The sequence below is a fragment of the Aedes aegypti genome, chromosome 2 (assembly GCF_002204515.2).
Source record: "Aedes aegypti strain LVP_AGWG chromosome 2, AaegL5.0 Primary Assembly, whole genome shotgun sequence".
NCBI classification, from domain to species: Eukaryota; Metazoa; Arthropoda; class Insecta; order Diptera; family Culicidae; genus Aedes; species Aedes aegypti.
Window position 1 is genome coordinate 428570618 of NC_035108.1, and position 9650 is coordinate 428580267.

General features: G+C 37.7%; 1 protein-coding gene across 1 annotated transcript in view; it reads right to left on the bottom strand.

The window, feature by feature from the left end:
- Positions 1 to 3206, bottom strand: part of LOC5573899 — a 65140-nt gene extending 61934 nt beyond the window's left edge. Inside the window, exon 1 of the mRNA XM_021847641.1 lies at positions 2881 to 3206. The gene's annotated coding sequence lies outside the window, so the exon portion shown is untranslated. The remainder of the gene's footprint in view (positions 1 to 2880) is intronic.
- Between the last annotated feature and the right edge of the window lie 6444 nt (positions 3207 to 9650).

Here is a 9650-nt window from a genome sequence, read left to right on the forward strand (position 1 = left end):
TCTTTTTATGCGATACCTGGGGTAAATCCTGAATTAATCCGAGCAGTAATGCTTGGAAAAATATATAGGGAAAGTATTTAAAGTTTCCTACGGAAACCTAAAGAATTTTGTAGAATCCTTGAAAAGTCCGAATCAGCATTTTTATAGAAATGGCTAAAATAATATTTTAAAACTACGCAAGGCAAGTTATTGGAAAAATCCTTGGAGTAATTTATTGGACAATAAATATCTGTCTAAGACAATGCTTGAAGACGAGTCCCATGAAATTATTGATTCGGTGTAAATTCTGTATTATTTCCAGAAGATAATTCTTGAAGAAATAAAAAAAACCTTGAAGAAGTTTTCATACATATATAAAAAAAACTTGACGTGATAAAAAAAATACAATTTCTAAAGCGTTTTTTTTTTAATTTTTCATCAGGTTTTTGGCAGATTCCTCGCAAGATCCACTGCGGAATGTTGATAAAACTTTCAAAAGGTGTTCGGTAAGATTTTTATTTCCATTTTTTTCGTCGGCAAGGGAGGGTGGGGGATTCAACGAACCTAACAGATCCTAACAGATCCTAAAACTATAAGAGTTTTCCGAGAACATGTGAAAAAATATGGTGCAATAAAACAGCAAAAAAAAGGAAGTAGAAAAATAGTTATACAAGATATTAAAATACATTAAAAATCCAACTCAAACAATGCGGAATAGCTTTTTTCTCCCACGACGGATATTTTTAACCCCATATCAACTTTTTTCGTCTCATTCAGATCTTTCAAATGAAACATGATTCGTCGGTGTACATTCTGCCCACAGATTATCCCAATCTCCTTTAGCCTTCGATAATCATGTATGTAAAACCAATGTTTGATGTTTGAATTAGTGATATAAATCTACAAGATGGTAACCACACTATTTTCAAGTCAATTCTGTTTAATTCAATGACGATGAAACTTTACGTAGCTGTTGGAAATAGTAGGGGATAATAATAAGTGGAATCGAAGCCTTGCCAATTTTTGAAATGATTCTGCGAGTCTTGTCATATTATTATGTCACTCATTTTTTAACCTCAATTATAAATTTCTACATTTTTCTAGTCCTATAAATTATTTTATTTTATACATTTGTGGATTGATAAAAAGGATCAGAACATAAAAGAATTTTGACAAAAGCTTTTTATAAGTAGAATAATATAATGGTATTTGCACCATCATTACACTCATAATCTTAGTTTTAAAATGAGCTAAAAATCTCGAAAAGAAACTGTTGCCTCACTCATACTTTTGTCCCACTTTATACATTTTTGGCTGTGGTTTGCATTAATTGGACGACAAAATAGCTATTTACGGAAGCACGATTCAAAATTGTTTAGTAAGTATGACACTGGGTCTTTTAATCAGATAATTATAGCATACATTTGTCTTTGTCGGATGCTTATTGTAAAACACAGGAAAACAAGCCACATATCAAACGTGGTGATGAGCTCCAATTTGTGTTTTATTACCTTCACTCACTTTCTTACTGTTTCATTCACTCTTTCTTTAACTAACTTACTATTTTCCTTATTATCTTTCATACACACAATTTAACTTCACATCCTAAACAATCCAATCACTCTTCGAGATCTCCCCGCCTTCACCACAGTTTGGTACATGTAACTTGAGCATTTAACAAATTCATCATTTTTCATCATTTCATTTTTCATCCGAAATATGCTGTTTGAGCTATTCATGACTTTAAGGAGAAATTTTGACGCAGTGTGTGGAAGTTTTAGATTACTATTGGTCAAAACATGTGCAGTAGTTCTGTTCAATGGCGTGAATATTTTTCCACCGGCTTTACTGGTTATATCAATCAATAAAACTGGTTTGACTACTTGTTATGTGACAAAGCACCTAGCTTTTGTTTTGAATGAGTTAGTTGGATGAATTTTAGCATCTTCTTGATGCATTGCCCAGATTAGACGTTTTGAAACCATCTCAAATAAATAAAACACAATGAGTTTAGATTTTTCTGCATGGATCACGTTATTTTAAGTTTTTGCTATCATTAACATAAAATGTATTATTATATTCCATACAGGTTCAGCAAACTGAGGATCAAAACATATTTGTCACTTTCACAGTGTATTAATTTTATAACACATGTGTTGCCTACCACGTACATATATCTGTCGATGGATTTTTTTTTATTTTGATTTGATTTTTTTGGTGTGTTTATGTCAGCAAAAATCAATTGATATGAACCATTCCTTAAAGTTATGAATAGCTTAACAAACGAAAACTTTGGGCAAGTTATATTGACAAGTTTACAAATTGATGAAACGTCGAGTTGGAACTTAATTTTGACATACTTCATTTGGACACATTTGTTTTGTGTTTGGGAAAATCATTGTTTTATTCTGCAATAAGAACTTTTTTCGCTGTGTATCCCAAAGTCCATATGCAATAAAGCAATAAAGAACAAACAATTTATCGAAAAGATTTTTTGTTTCGCCATTTGCATTTCACCAATTTGCGTAATTACAAGAAAATAGCACTTTATTTTGGTGGTGGCAGTACATTATATGCGAAGAAATTAATCCAAAACGCCGTATTTCTTAACAAAATAGTTCCGCTTTTAATATTGTAGCAACAATAAAATTTTTCTGTTAAAACTTATTCTTCTGTCTAAGCAACACCCTTCATCTCATTAGATTTGTTTTGAATTTATCCCAACGTTTGTCAATGCAGAGTACAAATGTGCTTAAACCTTCACACGCGTTGAACTCGATTCTAAGTTTTGGAACATGAGACAATTATTCGTAGAATGACAGCAGCACGACACGATTAACCGAATATCTTATTATCCATTAGAATTCTTTCACCAAAGCAAGTTTTGTTTCTGATAGATACCTTCTTCCTTTATCGTTTCAGTAACCGTTCCACACTTCAGATCCAGAGGAAAATTTCCAAGTAACAAACACAGAAACTCGACGAGGCCACTCTCTACTCGCGACGGTGTTCTGTATCTTCCACTGCACTACGCTGTCCCGACGGACGAGGAAAAACTTTTCCAAAAGTCACTTGTTTTCCTAACAGCCAAAGTTCATACACTCAAATACACACTGAAGAGGGGGAAATCCCTATTAATATCCGTTTAGATTTGTTCTGCCAGGGCGCGGAAACTATTGAGGAACCACTTGTTGGAGCGCGATTGAGCGAATTTTTCCGCCTGCAGCATGCTTTTATACACTCTGCCACCGTTCTAAGCTGGCGCGCGATCCATTTTTCCCAACGTTGGGCTTTTTCTTTGCTAGCAAAAAGAGAAACGAACGGTGAACAGCTTGTTGCTGGTGTTCATTCGGGGGAATTGTGGGAAATTCATCCGAAACGGCACCCGACGGTCCCGAAAAACCTCGTGCTCCGTGCCGAAGCTTGTTCTACTACGAGGAAAAACACACGAACGATGATTCCATTCATAAATTCGAATCCAACCACCCACCCGTCTGGCCACCCCCTGGCAGTATGGCAGCAAGTGGTGACGTGAATACCGACCATGCTTATGGGGATAACGGCTTGGGAGTAAATCGAGCGTGCATGTGGGTAGTGGTTTACCCATATTCCGGAACGTGGGGTGGTTTAGAATGGGACCGCGCCGGATGCTCAGACACTTGGCAAACAATGGACAACAACGGCTACTCATGATGGAAAGAATCTCGTCGCGTTTCGATTTTTTCCCTGTTATGCAGATTGGACTCATTTACTATCGTATTGTTCGATGATTTTAACTGGGTGAGTGGAATCAAGCGATATTAGCCTTATGTATTGTCAATTCTCTACAACTGGATATGAAGAGACCATCGGAGAACTAAGGTTTCAGATCGAAGATTTTTATTAGGGTTTCCAATTTTCTTGAGATTTGAATTCCCGAGGAACGGTAAAAAGAAATGTTATTCAAAAAACCTTTTTTCTTCTTCTTTTTGGCATAACGTTCCAACTGGGGTAAAGCCTACTTCTAAGCTTAGTGTTCTTATGAGCCCTTCCATAGTTATTAACTGAGAACTTTCTTTGCCAATTGACAATTTTCGCATCGTTCAGCCATATATCGTTTGGCATGTACGAAGATACTCTATGGCCTGGGAATCGAGAAAATTACCATAACGAAAAGATCCTTGACCAGCGGGATTCAAATCCACGTCGACCATCATACTGAGGGTGTGTAGCAAAAATACGACGACTATATAACAGGTTTGCTTTATTTAAATTTGAACTGTTTTCACGTTTTTATGAATTCAGCAGGACTTCCCAGGTTCGAGTAGTGTTTGATCCTTCGACCTTGTCGCTTGCTGCTGCGGAGGCGGGTGATGAGGGTAGGATCAAACTTGTCGCGCGTAATCACGTAGTGAAATGGAAAAATGCAGCGGATCGTCCGGTTAGGTCTTTCCCTAAACGACTTTTGCACTGTGCAATAAGATTTTGATAAATCTCGATCGTTTATTGGAAATACAGTAATGGCCCGATTTTGTCAGCCCTCGATTTTGTCTACTTCCGATTTTATCTACCCCCGATTTTACCACCCTTTTTGACCCGATTTTGTCTACCCCCGATTTTAGCATCCTTTTTTCCAGATTTTGTCAGCCTAAAATTTATATTCATTTTAATCAGAGCAAACACGTCTATACTGGCAATATTGGATACATTAAGACAATTATGACCTTGGCCACGTCAATACAATCATCTAAAGACCGAAATTTTGAAATTTGAAATTTTCAATAATTAGCCAAGAAACTCATCAATGTTACCTTGGATTACGGTGCATAGAAAACGGAAGTAAAAAACAATGTTTATTTTAATAAAATCATAAAACTAAGTCCTTAAGTTAAAACAAAACTTGAAATCTGTCGAAAATGTTTTTCACGATTTTAGCTCTTTTCCGATTTTGTCAACCCTAAATGCAGCATGGGGCTGAAAAAATTGGGACATTACAGTAATCCAATGAAATTTCTGTCGAAATCAGTTTCCAGATTCGTCTCACAACTAACAGCTTACTGTGATCTAGTGAGTGGTAAAAATACAGCATATCGACCCTATGATAAAATGTTTTACTAGAATATATAGATCCACGGCATAAAAATTAACAAGGAAGGCTCTTTACAGATGTAAATATCAAGATTGATTGTAAACATGTTACGTCACTCCTATCGTACCATATACCTTCCGGATCACTAGATCATTTTTTTCACAAATTTGTTCGATACGACGCAACATTTGACGTTTTATACGACGAATTATAGCGCTTACGACGAAGTAGAATGAAACCCTAGCTGAATTGATGGGTGGTTTAATTGCTTCAAGCCTGAGATGTAAACAAACAATTGCAAATTATGATTTAAATTAGATCAGAAAATCAGAACTGAAACAAAAGAATTTAAAGCATAGAAGGTTTGGGATAGTGGAAGATTAGTGGAAACGGAAAAAGCTTCGTGTCCCGAAGCTTTAAGACGAATATTTGTGATTTCTCAGCTTATGAATCAAACCGCTATCCCCTTTGAACATTTTCTAAGATTTTATTTGTAATCATTGGAACATAATTGCTTCTCCAAGAATTCACGTGCCCTGCACAGAAAGAAAAATCCATGTGAATTTCAGCGTAAAATCATGCACGTGAAGGGAATGCCATAAATGTCGCAAATTTACAAGTCACATCGTGTAAAATTACAATAACATCATGTAAGTTTCCGCTATACATCGTGTAATCTAGCATGAACTCCAACCGATTACGCGACAATTGGCATAAATTTACATGATGTTGATGTAATTTTACACGATGTGTCATGTAAATTTGCGACTCATCTGGCATTCCCTTTATGTGCACGATTTTACGCTGAAATTTACATGGATTTTTCTTTCTGTGTGAACGTTGTAAAATTGAGCTGAATAAGATAAAAACTAGTAATTGAACTTTAACACTTCACTTCACTTTGACAAAAGAAAATACTTAAAATCACTAGAAAGGCAAGAAATACCTTTAAACTCTAATATGTTGCTAATCTTGGCAGATAGGCCTATTTCGTCTGCGTCTTACAGACTTCTGTAGTGTTGAGCATTCAATGCGCGCACCTCTAGGTGTGAGATTTGAAATATAGCAAATTTGAAATGATTATTAAATAAGTGATTGATGGAAATTTCTTCAGTTTAACGTCTGTTTGTCTGTGATGTAATTGTTAATACTGATTCGGTGTTTGTAGATTGCAGTGTTGGACTTCAAAAATATTTATAATGCAACGTATACTTTCCGCCTAACTTTGTACTTCCCTAGAACTTGAACTTCAATCGCTTAGTAATGGACTATTGGCCAAACTATAGAACTCTAGACCACTGTCAATACTTTTGTGATCATTTGTAGTATACATAACTACATTTAGATTTTGCACAAATCTACTATTTTTCCTTTGGGTTTCCCGATCTTTTCGATTACAAAAACTCATAAGAGCCCTGGATAAATACAATTCTCAGGCTAACTCGTGAAGGGAAAGCACCAGTACTTGAAATACGCTTAAGAGAAGTAAGGGATGGTACACAAATTATGTCACGCAAAATTTCAACTTTTTCGAAACTTTACCCCCCCTCCTCCCCACCTTTGTCAAACTTTTTGTATGAGCCCTCCGAAAATTTTGTGAGGCTTGTCACGCTTGGCTCACCCCCCCCTAGAGCGTGAAGTAATTTGTGCATGACCCCTAAGAAACATGCGTTATTATTTGGTTTCATTGATTTTAAAATCATAACACTTGCAGAGCTTAATGTTACATATCTTCCTTAAGTTTCACAACTCCCTCGAGAAGATTCTAAACATTAACCCAGAATTTCATTTCCCGGAATTTCTCTAACCCGAGTTTCATTTAACTAAACGCACTATAACGCTGAATGCTATTGTTTCAAATATATTATTACCTTGAACGATATTATTCCGTGATAATGGAATTCGAAATAATGCCATTCTTGGAACTGGAACTCACGGTGATAGTCTTCAGGTATTCTGGGTAATGGATCTCAAAGTTGAGGGGTGCAATTTTAAAGAGATATATTAAATATGATAAACATATAGTTGTTCATGAATTCAATGTTACCAGAAAATTTTAAATTGATCTGTGGCCCTGTTGGTTACCTGCTAGTCTACCTACTATAATATGGTTTTAATCCTACACAAACTGAAGATTTATATGTAAACTTTATTTTTTTTGATCGCGAGCTGTGCTTGTGAAGTGAAGACACACACGCTGCTATCACCCTTTACAAACGGAAAAATCATACTTTGGAAGCTACACAAAAATTTCCAAATTAACAAAGACAAATATTTAATATTAAGCTCTGCAAATGCTAAGATTTTGAATTCCATTAAGCAAAATAATAACGGATGTTCTAAACTTTACATTATATTCTTCCATTTTGAATCGCTGCTTTCTACGCCGTTGATCTTATTTTATTCCATACACTGCTACCCATAACCGAAAACTTAACTCGTTAAGTACTTCTTGACGTATACTTCGAATTTGATATACAACAGGCAGCAATCAGTATCATTTCAATTAATCTGAATCGTGAGTACATTGGTTCACCAACCTATAAAGAATATTGTGCTACAAGAACTAATTTGGTTACATAATGAAATCAGCTCCGTAATGCCTTTAAGCACTTGAGCCTATGGAAAATCAGTTGATAGTGAAAGACTTTTGTGGTATGTGAGTGCAATGTGTCATTGAAACATGCTCAACGGTATTAGAATGCCATTATGTTCAAAACTAGTGTTTTCAATGGTTACACCTCAAAAAGGGCGTAACTTCAAATTAAGCCAATTTTCTCATTCAAAACACCACCAAGTGATTACAAATAACTAAACAAACCAATTTTTAATCAAATTTCAATGGTATATTTCTTCTGATAATCACGGCCATTGAAAATCCGTCCAAATATCTCAGATTTCCTTTGAATTAGTAGACTTATACAATCAAAAGGGCGTAACTGCAAAACGGGCCCTACGATTTTTTTGAAATTTTGCCCAGACATGCAACATAGCCATAGGAAACGACTGGTGAGCACAGATTTGATGGAGGTTTTTTTCTGATAATAACGGTCAGGGGAGCACCGTGACCTAGCAAGTAACGATGACGATAAGGACGTTTTGTACGCGCTACTGGAATACGACGGCTGCCCAAGCCACGATGTCAAAATCGTTATCGGAGATCTCAACGCTCAGGTTGGCCAGGAGGAGGAATTTAGATCGATTATAGGGAAATTCAGCGCTCACCAGCTTACGAACGAAAACGGCCATAGACTGATTGATTTCGCCGCCTCCTAAAACATGGCCATACGTAGTACCTGTGTTGTGCTGGAACAGCCCCCCGTATCGGTACACCTGGAGATCACCCCAACAGACTGAACGTTTTGATTGATGGAAGACACTTCTCGGACATTATCGACGTCAGAACCTATCGTGGCGCAAACATCGATTCGGACCACAACCGAGTGACGGTTAAAGGGCGCCAACGACTCTCTGTTGTAAACAACTTTCGGTACCGACGCCCGCCACGGTACAATCTGGAACGACTCAAGATACCCGAAATCACAACTGATTACGTGCAAAACCTTGAAGCAGCGTTGCCGGAAGAGGGAGAGCTCATCGAAGCCCCTCTTGAAGACTGCTGGAATAGTCTCAAAGCAGCCATTATTAACGCAGTGGAAGGTGCCAGTGGGTTCGCGGAAGGAAATTGAAGGAACAGTTGGTTCGACGAGGAGTGTCAGACGGTTTTGGACGAGAAGAATGCAGCGCGGGCGATGATGCTGCAGCAAGGCACCCGTCAAAACGTGGAACGATACGAACAGAAGCGAAGACGCAAACCCATCTATTCCGGGATAAAAAGCACCGCCTAGAAGAGTTGGAGTGCGAAGAGATGGAGCAGCTGTATCGTTCTCAAGAAACACGTAAGTTCTACAAGAAACTCAATGCATCCCGCAAAGGCCGCGAGCCGGGATAAGGATGGAGGTATCTTGACGGACGAACGTGTGGTGATTGAAAAGTGGAAGCAGCACTACGATGAATACCTAAACGGCGTAAAGGAGGAAAACCAAGATAGCAGGAGGAATGGCTTCATCAATACGGCGGATGAGGGAGACGTGCCAACTCTCAGAATAGGTGAATTTAAGGATGCTATCAAACAGCTCAAGAACAACAATGCAGCTGGTAAGGATGCTATTGGAGCGGAACTTATTAAAATGGGCCCGGACAGGTTGGCCACCTGCACCGATTGATAGCCAGGATCTGGGATACAGAACAGCTACCGGAGGAGTGGAAGGAGGGAATAATATACCCAATATACAAAAAGGGTGACAAGTTAGAATGTGAGAACTATAGAGCGATCACCATTTTTAAAGCAGCTTCTAAAGTGCTTTCCCAGATCATCTTCCGTTGTCTATCGCCGCTAGCAAGCAGATTTGTGGGAAGTTATCGAGCCGGTATTGTGAAAGGGTGAACGACAACAGACAAAATCTTTATGTTGCGGCAGATCTTCCAAAAGTGTCGCCAATATCAAGTCCCTACGCACCACCTATTCATCGATTTCAAAGTAGCCTATGATACCATCGACCACGAAGATCTATGGAAGATTATGGACGAGAATGGTTTTCCC